Here is a 17760-nt window from a genome sequence, read left to right as displayed (position 1 = left end):
TAGGTAAGACAAGTATCCGCCCTTTACCTTTACATTTTGGAGACAAGCTTCGACTTCGGGAATTTGTAGTCTCTGTCATTTCAAAATCGTTATTCTTAAAACATTCAGATTTTTGTGTTTTCCTTTCTTGATTCGATTTTGTTGATTGAGTTTTTGTACTTTGCTGTATCTTTTTCCTTCTTAAAGACTGGTTGTGCTCATTTGATGATCTTTCGTCTTTCTTGGCTTGGATTTGATTTATCATTATTTGACATTGTGTTCCTTGATTCTTCTTTTTGATTAGATCAGAAATTCTGTTGCTGACATTTTGTAGTTTCTCACTATTCACCCAGGTCAAATCAGTCTGACAGTCTGTGGTGCTCATGGTTGGTTTCACCACAGAAGCATATGTTTTCCTCAAATTAATGGATGGGGACTCCTCAACCTTTTTGCAATGTCGCAATAATTAGTATGAGATGGCGAAATCGTAAGAAATCGTACGAGTTGGTGCAACGACTTTAACTCCCATGTACAAACCAACAAACAATATTATTATGATTTTACCCCTGTTTATCCCCTAACCCAAATTTAAACCTAACCATGATTTTTAATAGGAAAGTAAAAAAAACACAAAAAAAGTGGTTTCTGTATGCATCTTGAATTGATACAACTGACTGAAACGATAATTTCATTGAAATATGGTCCCCATTTATTTTATTTTTTTCCCAATTAGATGAAAATCAAGCGAATGCAATGCTAAATATTACTCTGACAACTGTTATGGTCGTCTTATTTATTTATTTATTTTCTTTGAGTTTGAATATTTTATATGTCTTCATGTTTAGTTCTGTTTATCTGTTGTAAGTTATGTGCAAAAATCTTCAAAAAACGTATAGTTTTATGCTCTCGGCAGACAATAATTCACCCGATGAACCTATATTTGATGTAACCTGTGTTTAAATTTCTTTTACCTTGCATAGTTTTGTTCATGGTTATCAAGGATGTTGGCATCTGTCTAATTTGGCTAGTTTCTATAAGTGGCAGATTGGTGCCAAAATACCAAAGAATATTTGGACGCACAGCCTTTGATGTAAAAAAAAAAAAAAGAAAAAGAAAAACAATTGGGAAGCATTTTCTCCTCCTTTATAAAAGTTGATAAACCTATTTAATTTGCTGTCCTAACTATGTACAATTGCATAAGTTGCATTTTCTTATTTGCAATTAGGATTGTTATTTTCCTGCTTTCCGCAACACTATTAGTACAGACCTGTGACCTATTTTTGGGTCACGGCCCACTTGTTGAGAACCCCTCGTTTTAACTTCATAACCTTTAATTTATTTCTATCTAACAGAAGTTTGAATCTGTTTGATGAGTCTTCTTATTTCTCATTGTCTATAAATCCATATGTCTTTGTGTTTTGTACAGACACAATGCTGCTGTTCCGCATGTTTCATTGGTTTGGTGTAAATCAGCTGTGACAGGTGAATTCTGACAGTACTGCAAACCTTGCCTGGGTCGTTAGTGTGAATATCACATTTCTTTGTCAATCCCTCATCGTTTTTGTGCTTCACTGACTATTTCTCCTCATAAGATATTAAGTATTCAGACCTCATTTGCGTCCTTATTTTTCAATTTGCTGCCGCAGTAGTTTAATTTATTCCAAATAATTTCTTTTTTCAAAGAGGGACATTAATCATTGCCTGTTCCTTTTAGTGCCTGTGGGATTCTTCCTTCTTTGTTTAATCAATAAGGGCCCCTCCTCACTGAGTAAGATAAAACAGTTAGCAAAAGGATATCTACTGGTGCGGATGGATTTTACCTGGTCATGTCATAAGTTTTCCAACAAGTTTGAAGTTTATTTGACCCCATAAAATCAAAATATGAGCTTTGTGGCTTTAAGTCCATGTCTGTTTGCTTTTAAACATATACAGTAAATATATATATATATATATATATATATATATATATATATATATATATATATATATATATATATATATATATATATATATACAGTACTGTGCAAAAGTTTTAGGCACTTGTGAAAAATGTTGCATAGTGAGGATGTCTTCAAAAATAATGACATAAATAGTTTTCATTTATCACTGAATGTCATACAAAGACCAGTAAACATAAAAAATCCAAATCAATATCAATAAGTCAGTTTTTCTTGGTTGTTGGCAGATAGGATGTTCCAAGCTTCTTGGAGAATTCGTCACAGTTCTTCTATCTATTTCAGCTGTCTCAATTGCTTCTGTCTCTTTATGTAATCTCAGACTGACTAGATGTTCAGTGGGGCGCACTGTGGGGGCCATTCCATCTCTTGCAGAGCTCCCTGTTCTTCTATTCTAATCTTTTCTATTTGCAAAAGTAATGTTTGAGAGTCTAACATTTATATTTCCTATTGACACACTAAAGCTGAAGATATAAATAACCATCTTAAGACAAATGCTTTTGTGAAACATCTTATGTGCCTAAAACTTTTGCATATATATATATATATATATATATAAATAGATAGATAGATAGATAGATAGATAGATAGATATACATATGTATATATATTAAATACTGTATATGGTCGACTGATATGTGCTCATACTGATATCTAAAGAGCAAAGTCAATGATAGCTCATTTAATTCTGATATAAACAATGTAATTTAATGATGGCAAATGATACGTTATGTATACAAAATAACTGAAAGTAAATGCTTATTTTCACAAAATGTATGGATAATTCATGAAAACATTTGAAACAGTGTATTGGTCACTGACAAAGCTGCCTGTAGATTTTGAATCAAAAGTCACTGAATAATCTTATTGACTGTAAATCTTGATATCTTCAGTCTCCTTGGCGATCATTATTTAAAGCTCGATTACACTTCCTCACGCTTGACGCATGAGCAGAGCGTGTGTACACGAACAGAGCGCCAGGAAGTGTAATCAAGCTTCAAATCATGACCGCCAAGGAGACTGCAGATGTCATGTTTATAGTGAAAAAGGGGTTACATTTTGGTTGGATTTTCACCCAAAGCTGATCGTATTGCTTCAGAAGACATGGATTAAACCATTTGAGTCATATGGATTACCTTTATGCTGCCTTTATGTTCTTTTTGGAGCTTGAAAGTGTTGGACCACATTGACTTGCATTGTATAGACAAAAACAACTCCTATCTCCATCAAAATATCTTCATTGTGTTCCGCAGAAGAAAGTCATACGAGTTTGAGATGGCATAAGGGTGAGCAAATGTTGAAAGAGTTATCATTTTTGTGTGAACTAAAAAACCTAAAAAATGTGCTTAATGTGTTAACATCTAAATATATTATTTACAATCATTGAAATAACAAAACTAGGATAGGTAACTCATAAAGGCAAAATTAAACTTATTGTTTAAACAGATGTTTGTGCATTTAAACTGTAAAGTATTGCCCTTCTGAAGGAAAAACAAAAAGTACTATGTTTAAGTCTTTATAACTATAAGACCACACTTCCAGCATTACCATAGCAAATATGCATTGCTAAAGAACACTTTTTGAAAGCAACTCTTTCAAGACTTTTATTCAACATTTAAGACTTTTTTCTGCTCAATTAATTTATCTCAAGACTCGACTCAACCTGCTCAAGAACACAGTTCCCTTCAAGGCAATCTATTCATTAAGATAATGTTAATTTATTGTAAGTGCTATTAAGATATTCTCCAAAAAGAGTGTCGGTCAGCATTTTTTTCAAACTTGGCCTCCTTAATTACATCATTATTTTGCTGTCATTAAGGATATTAAAAATTCATTAACAGCAGAAGTACTGCTGAGCTGCAACAAATCAGACGTAAAGTACCTTGATGTTCGTCTAAAGGCCATAACCATCATTAAGCCACTGTTAAAGACAAGTGTCACACCAAGTGAGTTTTATAAGTGTTTTACCTGAAGTCTAACCTATTACAATTAAGAAACCAAGTTTCAGTAATATTTACTAGACAAAGATGAGAGTTCTTTCAATCAACTGGGTTGCAGTTAGAGGGATGGAGGCATAAAAATGTACTGAATAACAGCATTTCTTAGGGTCATTCCTGTTCTTATAGCAATTTTGGCCTTAATCTTGTCAGAGAGGCTGACATTAAAAGCTAAAGAAATTTCTGTTGGGTTGTGTTTGTCACTCCTCTAATGTGCTTGTGCGTTATATCTGACTGTATTTAACATTTACACCCCATTTTGTTGGACATGGCCCAATGATTTTGCACAACAAATTCATTGAGCTGAGGGCTCTCGCGCAGTGTTTTGGCGGTCTCGGCTCTGTACACAGCTCAGTGGGTGTATACTGTAGAGTTTTATTGATATTGCTCTATGATAGCTTTGCTCGGGGCCTCCCTGTTTGCCCTGCCATCGAGGAGTCGGAGCCGTAGGTGACCCGACAGATCAATTTATCTGAGCGAGAGCAGCAATCCGTGAGCGGAATCTTTACCAAAGAATGAATTAAATAAGTGCTGTGGCAGAACAGATGCATTTCTGCGATGGCCTCCAGTCAAATACACTCTTGCTCCTCTCTGGTTTTACAAAAATATTTCTTACTGTTCTCGTTTTAGAAGTTACTTTGATGTACAAAAATGTACCACTTTACAAAACAATGTTAAAAAAAGCAATAAGCTGCAAATGTCTGTGCTTTAAAGTGATTTTACACAGGTTCTCGTAACCACAAACATCTTGAATATTTGGTTACATTCTTGATTTTACCATGGGTAAGGGGTGTTCTTACACTATGTTGTAACCAGCTGCTAAAAGTGAAAAGCAACAGGACATTTTGTCAATTGCATGGTTTTTATTTCTGCAGTGTAATGCTGGGTAGCCCCGCACACAGTGAAATCTGATTGGTCCAAAATATCACTTCACATAACAGCATGTGCTGCCATCACATGCTATTGGGATTCTCATAAAAACGAGTATCCTGCTCGGAAGTTGCACATAATTACGTTCCAATTACATTTATGCATATCAGTAACCTTGTAATTTTTTTGCACTGAAAAAAGCATGTTTTTGACCAAAATTCAATTATCGTCAGCAAGCTGACTAAGGCTACGACTAACCCCATATTCTCGATAATGGAGAGCGTTTTCGAAACACTGTTTTCGGTTGAGTAAAATGCCATTCCTGAATGGATGAAGAGTGTAAACGTAGCAAAATGAAATGTGGACGTGTGGACGTGGCTTATCTTGTATTACGGAGTCAAAATAAGAGTTCCCCAAGAAACATGAAAGAATGAACCTGGCGTCCTCCATGTTTCCTGTTCTCTCAGACAACAAAGTACTTGAACTTGACAAACTTGTAATTACGACTTCAGAAGTGGGAAGTATGATCATTATGATAACATGTGAAGGCAGCATTAAAATATATTCTGACTAACTGTTTGAATCACTGTAAACAATTATGTTTATGGTTGCCAAGCAATGCAGAAACTTGCCACATTCATTTATAATGTGTGGTCACAAGTGTGTTCATCTGCATTTTACAAACATTACAAACACCGTCTTTCTAAACAGAAGTCGGAACTATCAGTTTTGTAATCTAATGTATCTTACATCATATGAAGTTTAATTTATTGACATCTTTTGAAGAACAATGCAATTCTGTGTTGCAATTTTACATGCATACGTATAAAATATTTCTTAAAATTCAAAACGACAAGCGAAAGTTTAACAAGCAGCCATAGTGCTAATCTAATCTTTGTTCTTCTAAACTAAAAGCATCTCAAGCAACCCCCACTCATTTCACAACAATTGCCATTAAGCCGCATCTGAATGCAAGATAATGGCGGGTGATAAGATCTACAACCCCACGCAGCCGCGGGATGCCGTCGGACAGCAGCATAAACGTAGGCTAAACACGGCAGTAATAACGCTGATGAGATCTTAGCAGGGGTGATTACATTCAGATGTGAATTAGAGCCAAAAAACAGGACTCACGCTGGGATCGTACTTAGGCCAATCTCTGTCACTTACACCCACTTACTGATAATGTGGCCCCCTCCAGGAGCTACGCGATTAACTAGCCCAAACTCCAGGACTTATTTCTGGATTATTATTATTACCGTTACCCCGACACAGTGAGAGCGTGTGTTGGTTAATGGTTATCTCAATGGGCCTGTGCAAAAGGCGGTGCAGATCCCTATAGCTTTATTTCTGTTGACAGACAGAAAAGTTTCACTCAAATAAGAGGACATTAAAGTGCATATGAATCACAGCAGGAGTCGCGCAGTTATCGGGGTTCAAATGGAAAAGTTAGTTTTGGTGCATTTGCTGGGTGTGTTTACTTGAGAGCGTTTTACAGAGCAGCGGTTTTAGCTCTGATTGGTCTTCTCTTATTATCATGTAAACAACATAATCAGGAAAACAAACTGAATGTCAAATCAGGTAATATTTTAGATAGAAGCAATGTGGTAGGAAAGGTCTTGCTTCACATATTGTGAATATAATCATAGCTATTACCAAGTATGTTGTCAGGCACGATGCACTGAGGAGCGACTTGATTCACCATATACTGTAGAACAACCTTGAATGCCTTATTGCTTTTATCAAATGGTTAATATGAAATAAAATTAGTGCTGTCAGTTGATTAACATTTTTAATTGGGATAAATCACAGATTTTAAAAGTGCTGAAATTTTACTCTAAATAAACTTCAAAATGCATTTATTTCCTTCTTAGACAAGAAAAGAAAACAATATGTAACAATATAATTCTTTATTAACGTTTTCCAAACAAAGCCTTCCACAGTATAAAGATAGAAATGCACTAAAATAGCACCATTTCAAGTAATGTTAAACGATTCCCAAAGTCTAAGTGGGAGTTTGACTAACTGAAAGAACTAGTCTCACCATAGTTTGCATATTCATTGCAATGGGCAATAAATCTCGTAAACTCTCATCTTCCACAATATGAATAAGCCTGCAGACTGTGGCTATTCGCTTTCCTAGAACAATCATGAAGCTGCGTTCATGATTAGAGTTAGGACATCAGCGCAAGCGTCAAGCGCCACTTTGAACTCCACATGAAAAGCGCTTGCAGCCAAAAACTTCTCATTCTGTGTTTTGGTGATAGTTAAGACTTGGCGTACTTCTGTGGTAATTAAAATGTGCCTTACTTTGGCTAAAAAAATACTTTATTTGCATGACATCGCAAAGGTTCTGCCCTTCCAACCAGTGTTTATGTTGGTTGATGCTGTAATAACGGTAAATGTATTAATCGCTATTATGAATCACCAAATATGAATCACCAAATTTTTATGCAAACCCAACATAGTCTCATGACACATCATAATAATTTGTACAAAATAACGATATCGTAAAATATCGTACAACTTGGCTCGTACAAACGAGTTTTATTGGCATAGAGACCAACCAAGCAACAAACCGAATTTCAAATCAATACGATACAGGCATCAGCTAGCCTCCTACACTTTATTTAAGATTAGGGTTCCCAGATAGCACTGTTCATCTCTGAGAAGTCTGTTTTAGAACTTTTCATCTGGAAAGCATCACAGTCTAATTAACATCTTCTAAACATCTTAAAAATATCAGATTTACAAACAATCTACATCATAAATGTCTAAAAAGACATCTGCTTATCTGCTTGACATACTTACAGACATACATCTTATAGATGTTGTGCTGATGAGCAAACAATGTAAACAACTATGTCTTCCAGATTTAAACACACGTATTAAATAGACGTCTGGGTGATGTGTCTGTTCTGTCAGGGTTAGGGATTAAAAATAATAATAACATTATACATTGGTTTGCATGTTTTTTGGGAGCCACTTTGTATGATTTTGGAATCTCCAAAATGACTTGTCATGAGAGTGGGTTGGCAAACCAATAAGGTATTTTTGCACTACTCTTAAAATATTTGCACAAACCAGAATACAATAAAAATCAAATGCATGTTTATGAATCTGATGCCTGATGCCTCAGGAATTTGTGTGCTTGTTATTTTTTTAATAAGGGAAACTGTCCCACATAATTTGCAGGGTTTCTGTTGTACAGTATGTGGAATCTGTCAGCCAGTGTTTCCTGAATTATCTGGACTGTTTGTTTAAACACTGAAATTATTTTACTGCAGACACGACTGCTAAGTGTGGCATGTGTGTGCGCTCTGCATTTTTGTGGCCTGAGGCATTGCATTAAAGAAGGTCTGGTTTCAGTATGGAAGACATATTGGCCTTGTTACAGGGGATAAAAATGCTAATGAAAATGCTAATGAACTGCTGTGTATGTGTGTTCACTATACTGTGCGTTCACATGTAATGCTTAGTTGTGCAATACTACAACATACAACAGCAAAAGTACAAATTTTTGTGAAACTTTGCTAGTGTCGGCTTTCTAATACAAGTCAATTAATGTTTTCCTCTTAGATGGTAAAGATCACATCAATGAGTAAGGTGTAGCTCCAGTACAAAAGCAGTCCCGTAAGAAAATAATCTCTTTAATATCAGTTGTTTAAAATGGAGAGCTAATGGAAATGCTTACACTTAATATCTTACATATCTCCTCTTGAACTTCAATAGAGATTTCAGAAATGTCTCAAACTGTGCTTAAATTTGCAATCAAACTTTAAAGGATTTGATCCCCTTTTTTTTTTTTTTTTTTTAGTTTGGAACAAATTGTGATTTATAAAGGCAAAAACTGACCTAAAAAAATCTTCTTTTTACATTTACATGTAGAGTACAGTAGATAAAGGGACAACAGTTATAGAAAAAAATTAAATAAAAAAAATGTCAACAAATGCTTTTAAGACAGCAAGATGCTTTTTTGAGTAACAAATTAATATAATGCTTATTTAAAATAACCACTACAAAAAAGGAGCACAATTTCCTGTTAATTGTAATCACATTTGGCATTTCTATAAACAAATGAAACTCCATTGTGTTTGGATCAGTCAATGTCAATTTTTCATATCAAATCTATTCGCCCCATTTAAGAAGAACAATGAATTGTATGGGGGACTTCTTAACCCAAATACTATCCTTTCACATATTTTTAAGTATTTTATGAGTATTTTGTCTCATAATAAATGTGATGATTCCAGAGATTCTCATTAGCTACATACATTTTCAACATTTTAAAATGTAATAAATGTCAGATAGCGTTACCTTAAAATCAACCATAAGACATTACAATGATCTCAGGATCAGGAATATTTTGCAGGTGTTAAGGAAAGTGCGTATGGTGGATTTTGTTGCCGTTTAGTTTTGGGGGTAAAAAATTTAATCAAAAGTGCATTTTATCCTGTGGGGGGGGGGGGGGGGTGGGGGGGGGTCTTTGGCCCCATTGTACCATACTAGTACACTATCTTTATAAATAAGGCCCCTGATGACATATAATTTTCACCACAAGTTTTCTTAAACAGTATTAATAAGCATGTGTGTCCTCACTGCGTTTCTGTCTGTCTTTCACTCTCTCTGAATACATCAGGGTAATCAAACACTCCCTGTTGAGTATTTTAAAAGACCATATAGATCTGCGGCAACAGACCCACAGAGAACAGCACAAAAGCTCAAGCGTTTCTCTAGGGCAAACATGATAGCATTACAAAACCAGCAGCTCGTAAAGTGTCTGTGCATTGATGGAATAACATTTAATGATGGTCCACAGGGAATGAGGGGCTTTTCAGAGGCTTTAAACCCCTCTTGTCGCCCTTCTTACCCCGAGGACACACAGGGACCCTTTAAATCCCCCTCTGAAACCCCCAAAATCCCTTCCCTGAAAACAGAGCAATCTGAGTTTATGCAGTTGAATTTTATGCCAATTATGCATTCTTATGTTACAACCCTCTTTAGATGGAGAGGCTCACATTGAGAGGATCTGTAACATACACACTGATTGGCTCTTAGAAAAGTATATTGTAGTGGTAAAGCCTCGAGTAAGGTAGACAAGGCGTGAGGAGAGTAAAGAGCATACATTTCGAAACTCATCTCGAATCAACAGAGTTTCTAATAAATCCAATGTGTTTGTTACATCTGATAGTTATTAATATAAAAAATTAGACCTATTTAGAATTGAAGTTGATTTAATATAAAAGGAAACATGATATCTAATTAAGATTCTAATTTTAATGAAATCAAGTAGAAGAATATGAAATAAAATTGGTTTCATACAGTCTGTTTAAAAAAAATAAAAAATAAAAAACTTAATGAAAACTTAATTTCTGACACTACTCAAACACTAAAAAAAAAAAAAAAAAAAAAAAAAAACTAAAAGTATAAAAGTACTCTTTGTCTTGAATGAAAATGAACAAAAACCCAAAGGATCAAAAGGAAAAGTTTTTCTCCCTCTAAGACTACGTCCACACTCATTTAAAAATGCATGAATTAAGCTATGTTTACGCCTCTCATCCACACTACAACATTGTTTTACTCCACCGATACTATGCATTTTGAAAACGCTCTCCATCACTGCAGATTTTGCCAGTGATGTTCCAAATCTGACAACGAAACAAATGAAAACAAATTAGTGTGGATGTGGCCTTAGTTAGTCTTGTGCTTTTTCTTTTCTTTTTTTATACAGATATCACACTCAATATAGTTACAGTTATTCCTTCTACAATAAATCACACACAAGCGTCCACTTTCAACAGTTTTCACACATCACTCAGCGCTCCTTTGGAGAACCACAAACTAGAGTTTTTAGGGCTTCAAAGTAACGTCACAAATGTACGGAAGCCCTGAACCGCAAGGTGGAAAATTATTTTACAAGGTGATTTTTTTTTTTAGCTGTCTTAGTTCCTTCCTAAGCCTATGTTCTACTTATTTTTCCCCATTTCTCTAAATTGAAGGACATACTTAGAAAGGCACAAAGACACCTAAAAAACTTTCAGTGATTTTTTTTTCAACTTGCAATTCAGGGCTTCCGTACTAATGAGCCAAACCTACATTAATTAGTCCATCACTGGGCTATACCTTTCAAACAGCATCAGAACAGTGTGAGAGACAGAGTTCCACAAAACAAACATACTAAAAGGCAACCACCTTCTCCTCCACGTCATGCATTTAAATTTGTTTAACGCACACATAGCCATGGATTATACCTTACCTATTCCAGGGCTAATTTTGCAGGTTTATTTCCTAAAATGAAACCTCTTCATCAAACTCATTGATCCTTGTAAATCTGGAGCAATACGATTGTTTGTATAATAAATTGACTTATGATTCATCTGATGTTTGGGGCAGGTGAGAGGGAGGGATGCATTTAGCTGGGCCGCACTAGTTTCTGTGGTTAATTTAAAACATTAAAGCACGGGAACAAGCTTCTCCATCAAATGTCCAACTTCCATTAACATTTCTTGCATACAAGTCAATTTGTGTCTGGACCAGGCCATAAATCACTGCCAGCCCGGGCCACAGTGTCTGGAGATCCACAAATTAGCTGTGCACGCTTCTTAAACAGAAAAAAAGGGCTCCAATTTAAAAACCCATTTAAACACAGAAGCAGCACTTAGCAGCTCAGACTCGGTGAGCTCAGCGAAAAGAGAACAAACCTGTGCTGCTTTTCACAGTTTGACAGTAAGACACTAATGTTCCAGATAACAGGAACATGAACTGTACACATAAGAAAAATCAGCATTCAGGTGATATTCACTTGAAATCAAATACTGACATTTGCTTTTTTGAGATCTCAACAATGTCTCTAACTGCATGTGCTTAGATTTATCCAGGATACCAAAGCCTGCCACCAAAACTCAGGGATGTCAGTAGTTACTCTAATATTCCTCATCAAATTCTTTCAAGACCAAAAATGCTATCCACATTAATTGTAGAGCTCTTACTGTGCGCCTCCATTTCTCCTGAGTACATTTATGATAAACATCTGATGCAAAGCTGATCCTTAATGTAAATGAAACATAACTACATGAGAACCTCTGAGCAATACGATTTTCCTGTGAGGAAAGTGTATACAGTAAGGTCCACATTGAAAAAAAAAATAAATAAAAAAAATAAAAACATTTTACTTGGAAATAAACATAGTTTTACTATTTAAAAAAAGATAAAACAAAGAAACATTATGACATTAAAAATAAAGACATATTCAAGTTTTTGCACTATTTCTAGGTCACCGATGAAATAAGCAACATTTGTAACTGACAAGATAATCTTCTGAACTTTCTCAAATCTTACTGGGACAACATGCATAGTTTTTACCAGTGTTGCGAAAACTACTTTGAAACGAGTTTCCCAAGCTAACTACTCACAACTTAAAGTAGTTCACTGAAGAAAAGAAAAAAATATGTGGTGAAGTAAATATAGCAAAAATGATTAAGTACTTTCTACATTGAAAAAATAGTTTAAGTGTGAACTTGAAAAAACATGTTATGATTGTTTGTTATCTTTACAATGCATCATCATCCTAAAGGAAAAAACCTTGGCATATTTATTTGCTAATTTGAGTAAATTTCATAGGTAAATAACAGTACATTTTAATTCACGTTTCGAAGCACGTGTTCCCAGCATGAGTGGCTTGAAGTTATTAATGAGCTTGCATAGTTTCAGTGTTTGCAAGTTGATTTACACCAATTGTATTGTTGATTTTTTTTTTCATATTTGGTAACTTCTTGTTTTGTGAAGTCTGAAGTTTATTTTCTACACAACATTACCCATTCATGATAAAAAAAAATTAAATTCTGTTGATTGTTACCGTCATCGTGTTTTATAACCAGATGTTCAGGTCTGAACGGGCAGCTATGGATCTTGTTTCTATCGCCATTAAAGCAAGGTGATGTTGTCTTAAAGACTACAAAGCAAGCATTGAGCTTTCCTGTGGAAGACTTCTGTGTGTCATGTGGTACATGATTAAGTATGTTAAAAAAACATTGAAATGCCAGTACACTTTCAAAAGCATAGCTTAATTCACTGCTACATTGCTTAAGTAAAGTAAATTCTACTTGAGAAGTTATAATTAAAGCCACCAATAATTGTGTGTAGCCTTTACGTCTATGCTCTGTTAAATTTACCAACAATTTCTGCGTGGGAATTGTTTTCTTGTTTTAATTATTTATTTATAATGTAAACCTCAAACTTTTTTCAGTGTATATATTATATTAGATATACAGTTTAACAATCTAATTACATTATTTAATTCTGCAATCAGAAGTTTGTTTCCCTATCTGTCACTCACTCGACGTTATGGCGATGTAGTGACACTAGGGGTCACTCTTGGGAGCCCGAGACACCTCTGGTCTTTGATAAAAGGCCAATGAAAATTGGTGAGTGGTATTTGCATGCCACTCCCCCGGACATACGGGTATAAAAGGAGCTGGTATGCAACCACTCATTCAGATTTTCTCTTTGGAGCCGAACGGTCATGCTCACTGAGCTGAATTCCCATGACTGTTCATTCACCTCTGCTGGATCTGATGGCGCATTTCAGCGGCTTCTCCCTCCTCTGCACTGGTGCACTGCAGAGAATGCCCCTGGGCGCTTTGGCAGAAATAAGAGTATATTTCTCTAAAAGAGCGGCACACACGGAACGTCTTTTTAAAGACACATCTTTTTAAAGATGCCCTTCCTTTGTGTGTTATTCCTGGTTGCGCTCGTTATCTCTCGCCTTCTGATGGTCACGATCACTGTCTTTCGTGTCTGGGCACTGCTCACATTGAGACAGCATTCATTGATGGTCATGTACTCCTTGCGAGGACATGTCCATGGCAACGATGCAGTCCCGGCTTGCCTTCGTAAGAAAGCAAGCCACCTCAGAGGCTCCCCGCCTTGGTCCTTTTACCCACGGGTATGAGGCCAGCGTGGCTAGCACTGGGGGCGCCTCCACCGGGTATCCCCCCGTGGACCTCCCATTACCCAGCATGCTTGTCTGCCCCGATCGGGCTTCCGGATGAGTCTGCCGGCTCGTCTCACGGCGAGTTCGACCTCTTATTCAGAGCCCGCGAAAGTGATGAGCTCTCGAGCGCAGCATCGGAGAGCAGGCTCGTCCAGTCGGACGCGGAAGCCTCAGCTGGGCTCCTCCCTTCAGGGACGATTGCCCAGTCACAGGCTGACACGGAGATGATGACATGCTTTCCCGGGCAGCCACGAGCGTCGTCTAGAGTGGAACCCTCTGCTCTTCCCTGAACCCTCGTGGCTCGATGATTGGTTCCTGGGCTCACAGCGCCGCTCAAAGCCCCGCCCCGCCCCTGTTCCTTTCTTCCCGGAAGTGCATGAAGAGCTGACAAGGTCGTGGGAGGCACTTTTTTTCTGCCCGGTCCCGATCTTTTCAGCTTCCCCGCCCTCACTACCCTCTATGGTGGGACAGCCAAGGGCTATTCGGCAATCCCCTGGTGGATAAAGGCGCTCACGGTGCACCTATGCCCGCAGAGTGCTGCCACCTGGCGTGGGTGCCCAAAGCCTCCAGGCGCGTCGTGGTCACGATGGACGCCTCCAAAATGGGCTGGGGCCCTGTTTGCAATGGGCACACAGCCGCCGGCTTGTGGACGGGCCCGCGACTGCATTGGCACATCAACTGCCTCAAGTTGTTGGCAATTCTGCTCACCCTGCAGAGGTTTCGGCCATTGATCCAGGGCAAGCACGTGTTAGTTCAGACAGACATCACGGCAACGGTAGCATATGTCAACCGCCAAGGCGGTCTGCACTCTCGTTGTATGTCACAACTCGCCTGCCGTCTCCTCCTCTGGAGTCAGGAGCACTTCAAGTCGCTGCGAGCCACTCACATCCTGGGTAACCTCAACACTACAGTGGACGCGCTGTCATGGCTTAAAGGTTACCCTCACTGTCAAGGTTAACCTCAGGGGTGAGTGGAGACTCCACCCTCAGGTGGTCCAGCTGATTTGGAGTCGATTTGGACAGGCACAGGTGCACCTGTTCGCCTCCCAAATATCCTGCCACTGCCCGCTCTGGTACGCCCTGACCGAGGCACCCCACAAATGCGCTGGCACACAGCTGGCCCCCTGGCCTGCGCAAATATTCGTTTTCCCCCAGTGAGCCTACTTGCACAGACCCTGTGCAAGGTCAGGGAGGATGAGGTGCAGGTCATCCTGGTAGAACCCTACTGGCCCACCCAGACGTGGTTCTCGGACCTCACTCTCCTCGCGACAGCCCCCCCTGGCGAATTCGCCTGAGGAAGGACCTTCTTTCTCAGGGACGGGGCACCATCTGGCACCCGTGACCAGACCTCTGGAATCTCCATGTCTGGGCCCTGGACAGGATGCCCAGAGATGCACAGTCAGATCAGTGCTTTACTTCCTGCAGGAGAGGTTGGAAGGGAGGATGTCCCCTTCCACCTTGAAGGTGTACATTGCCGCCATAACAGCACACCACAACGCAGTTGACGACAAGTCCTTAAGGAAGCACGACCTGATCATCAGGTTCCTAAGAGGTGCCAGGAGGCTGAATCCCTCCAGACTGCGCCTCGTTCCCTCATGGGACCTCTCTGTAGTTCTTCAGGGTCTACAGAGAGCCCCATTGAGCCTTTGCAGTCAGCTGAGCTTAAGGCACTCTCCTTGAAGACTGCCCTCCTGAATGCGCTCACTTCCATCAAGAGGGTAGGAGAACTGCAAGCATTCTCTCTCAGCGAAACGTGCCTGGAGTTCGGTCCGGGCTACTCTCACGTGATCCTGAGACCCCGACCAGGCTATGTGCCCAAGGTTCCCACGACCCCTTTTAGGGACCAGGTGGTGATCCTGCAAGCGCTGCTCCAGGAGGAGGCAGACCTAGCCCTGTTGTTTCTGTGTCCGGTGCGTGCTTTACACATCTATTTGGATCGCACGCAGAGCTTTAGGATCTCTGAGCAGCTCTTTGTCTGCTTTGGTGCACAGCGGAAAGGAAGCACTGTCTCCAAGCAGAGGATTGCCCACTGGCTCATTGACGCCATAACTATGGCATATCACGCCCAGGACGTGCCGCCCCCGGTAGGGCTACGAGCCCATTCTACCAAGGGTGTAGCGGCCTTCTGGGCTCTGGCCAGGGGTGCCTCTCTAACAGACATTTGCAGAGCAGCAGGCTGGGCACCACCCAACACTTTTGCAAGGTTCTAGAACCTCTGGGTGGAATCGGTTTCATCCCAGGTTGTGGCACGCAATACAAGTGGATAAGCCCAGGATAGCTGGCCGGGTGTATCGCTTGCACATAGCGCCTTCCACCTCCTTTTGAGCTGAAGACGTGCGCCATTAATTCCCAGTAGTGTTCACAAACTTTGTTCCCTGGTTGACTTCCTCCGAGCCATGAGGCAGTCGAGTTTTCGAAGAGACTCCCTGCCGGCCCTAAGAGTCCTGTTCTGGGGTAGGTGCTCCGCATGTGGTGGTTCCCTGTAAGGCTAACCCCATGCAATATATATCTTCCGCTAATTCGTTTCCCTGTTGGCAAACTGCATCTTCCTTGGGCAGAGCCTCTCTGCCCCAGTCTCCATGTTTGTAGTATCTCCTCCCCCGATGGGTAGGATCTACCTTGAAGACTCTCCACATAGTCGGAAAGACCATGTGATGTATTTTTCCACTTAAATACCCCCCCCCTTTGGGCGAGGTGTGGTCTCCGCGGTGTCCTCCCCTTGGGCACCACACACCGCCAGTTCACGTAACACAGTTCAGCCAGTTGTGGCGTTTCATATAGGGACCCCTAGTGTCACTACATCGACACAACGTCGAGTGAGTGACAGATAGGGAACATCATGGTTACTTGCGTAACCTCCGTTCCCTGATGGAGGGAACAAGACATTGTGTCCCTCCTGCCACAACGCTGAACTACCCGCTGAAATGGCCGGACCTTGTCTTGTATCAGAAAAAATAAAACCTGAATGAGTGGTTGCATACCAGCTCCTTTTATACCCGTATGTCCGGGACAGTGGCATGCAATTTTCATTGGCCTTTTATCAAAGACCAGATGTGTCTTGGGCTCCCAAGAGTGACCCCTAGTGTCACTACATTGACACAACATCTTGTTCCCTCCATCAGGGACGTTAGGCAAGTAACCATGACGTTATACAGCCTTTTCAATCAAGGTGACATTCCCTTATGAAAATTAACTATGTTTTTACTAAAGTAACCATTGTTTAACCATGGCTACTACAGTCATGGTTACTACAATTTAACTAGTAAAACCACTATTAGTTTTCATAAAGTTTAAACAAATAGGGTGACAGCATTTAAAGCAAATATATCTATATCTATATATATATATATATATATATATATATATATATATATATATATATATATATATATATATATATATATATACACACACACACATACTGTATATATATATATATATATATATATATATATATATATATATATATATATATATATATATATATATATATATTTGCTTTAAATGCTGTCACCCTATTTGTTTAAACTTTATATATATGTACTAATATAAACTATATAAACTAATAAAACTTTATATAGTTTATATTAGAGTCACAGATATATTATCTGTGACTCTGAAAGCAGTACCTTATAGAATAGACTGCTTTTATTAAAAAATAATGCCTGTAGTTTGCATTTTCCTAATTTTATACAAATATTTTCCATAATAAATTTAATGATGAGCATAACAATTTGAGTAAATTTTTTTATTGAAAATGAAAATTAATAGGCAAATTTCTTAGCATTTGGTATGCTCCCAATTACAACATGCGTTTAAACTTGCATGAACTCCACTGTGTAAAACCCAGTGTTAACAGTAGCACTATAGTGTCACAAAACGATTCGAGAGAGTAATCAAACACAAAAATAGGGTGTTTGATTAAACTTATTTAGGGTTTAAATAAGTTTAAACAAATAGGGTGACAG

This window comes from Myxocyprinus asiaticus, chromosome 32, assembly GCF_019703515.2.
Source record: "Myxocyprinus asiaticus isolate MX2 ecotype Aquarium Trade chromosome 32, UBuf_Myxa_2, whole genome shotgun sequence".
Lineage (NCBI taxonomy): Eukaryota > Metazoa > Chordata > Actinopteri > Cypriniformes > Catostomidae > Myxocyprinus > Myxocyprinus asiaticus.
This window is presented reverse-complemented; position numbering follows the sequence as displayed.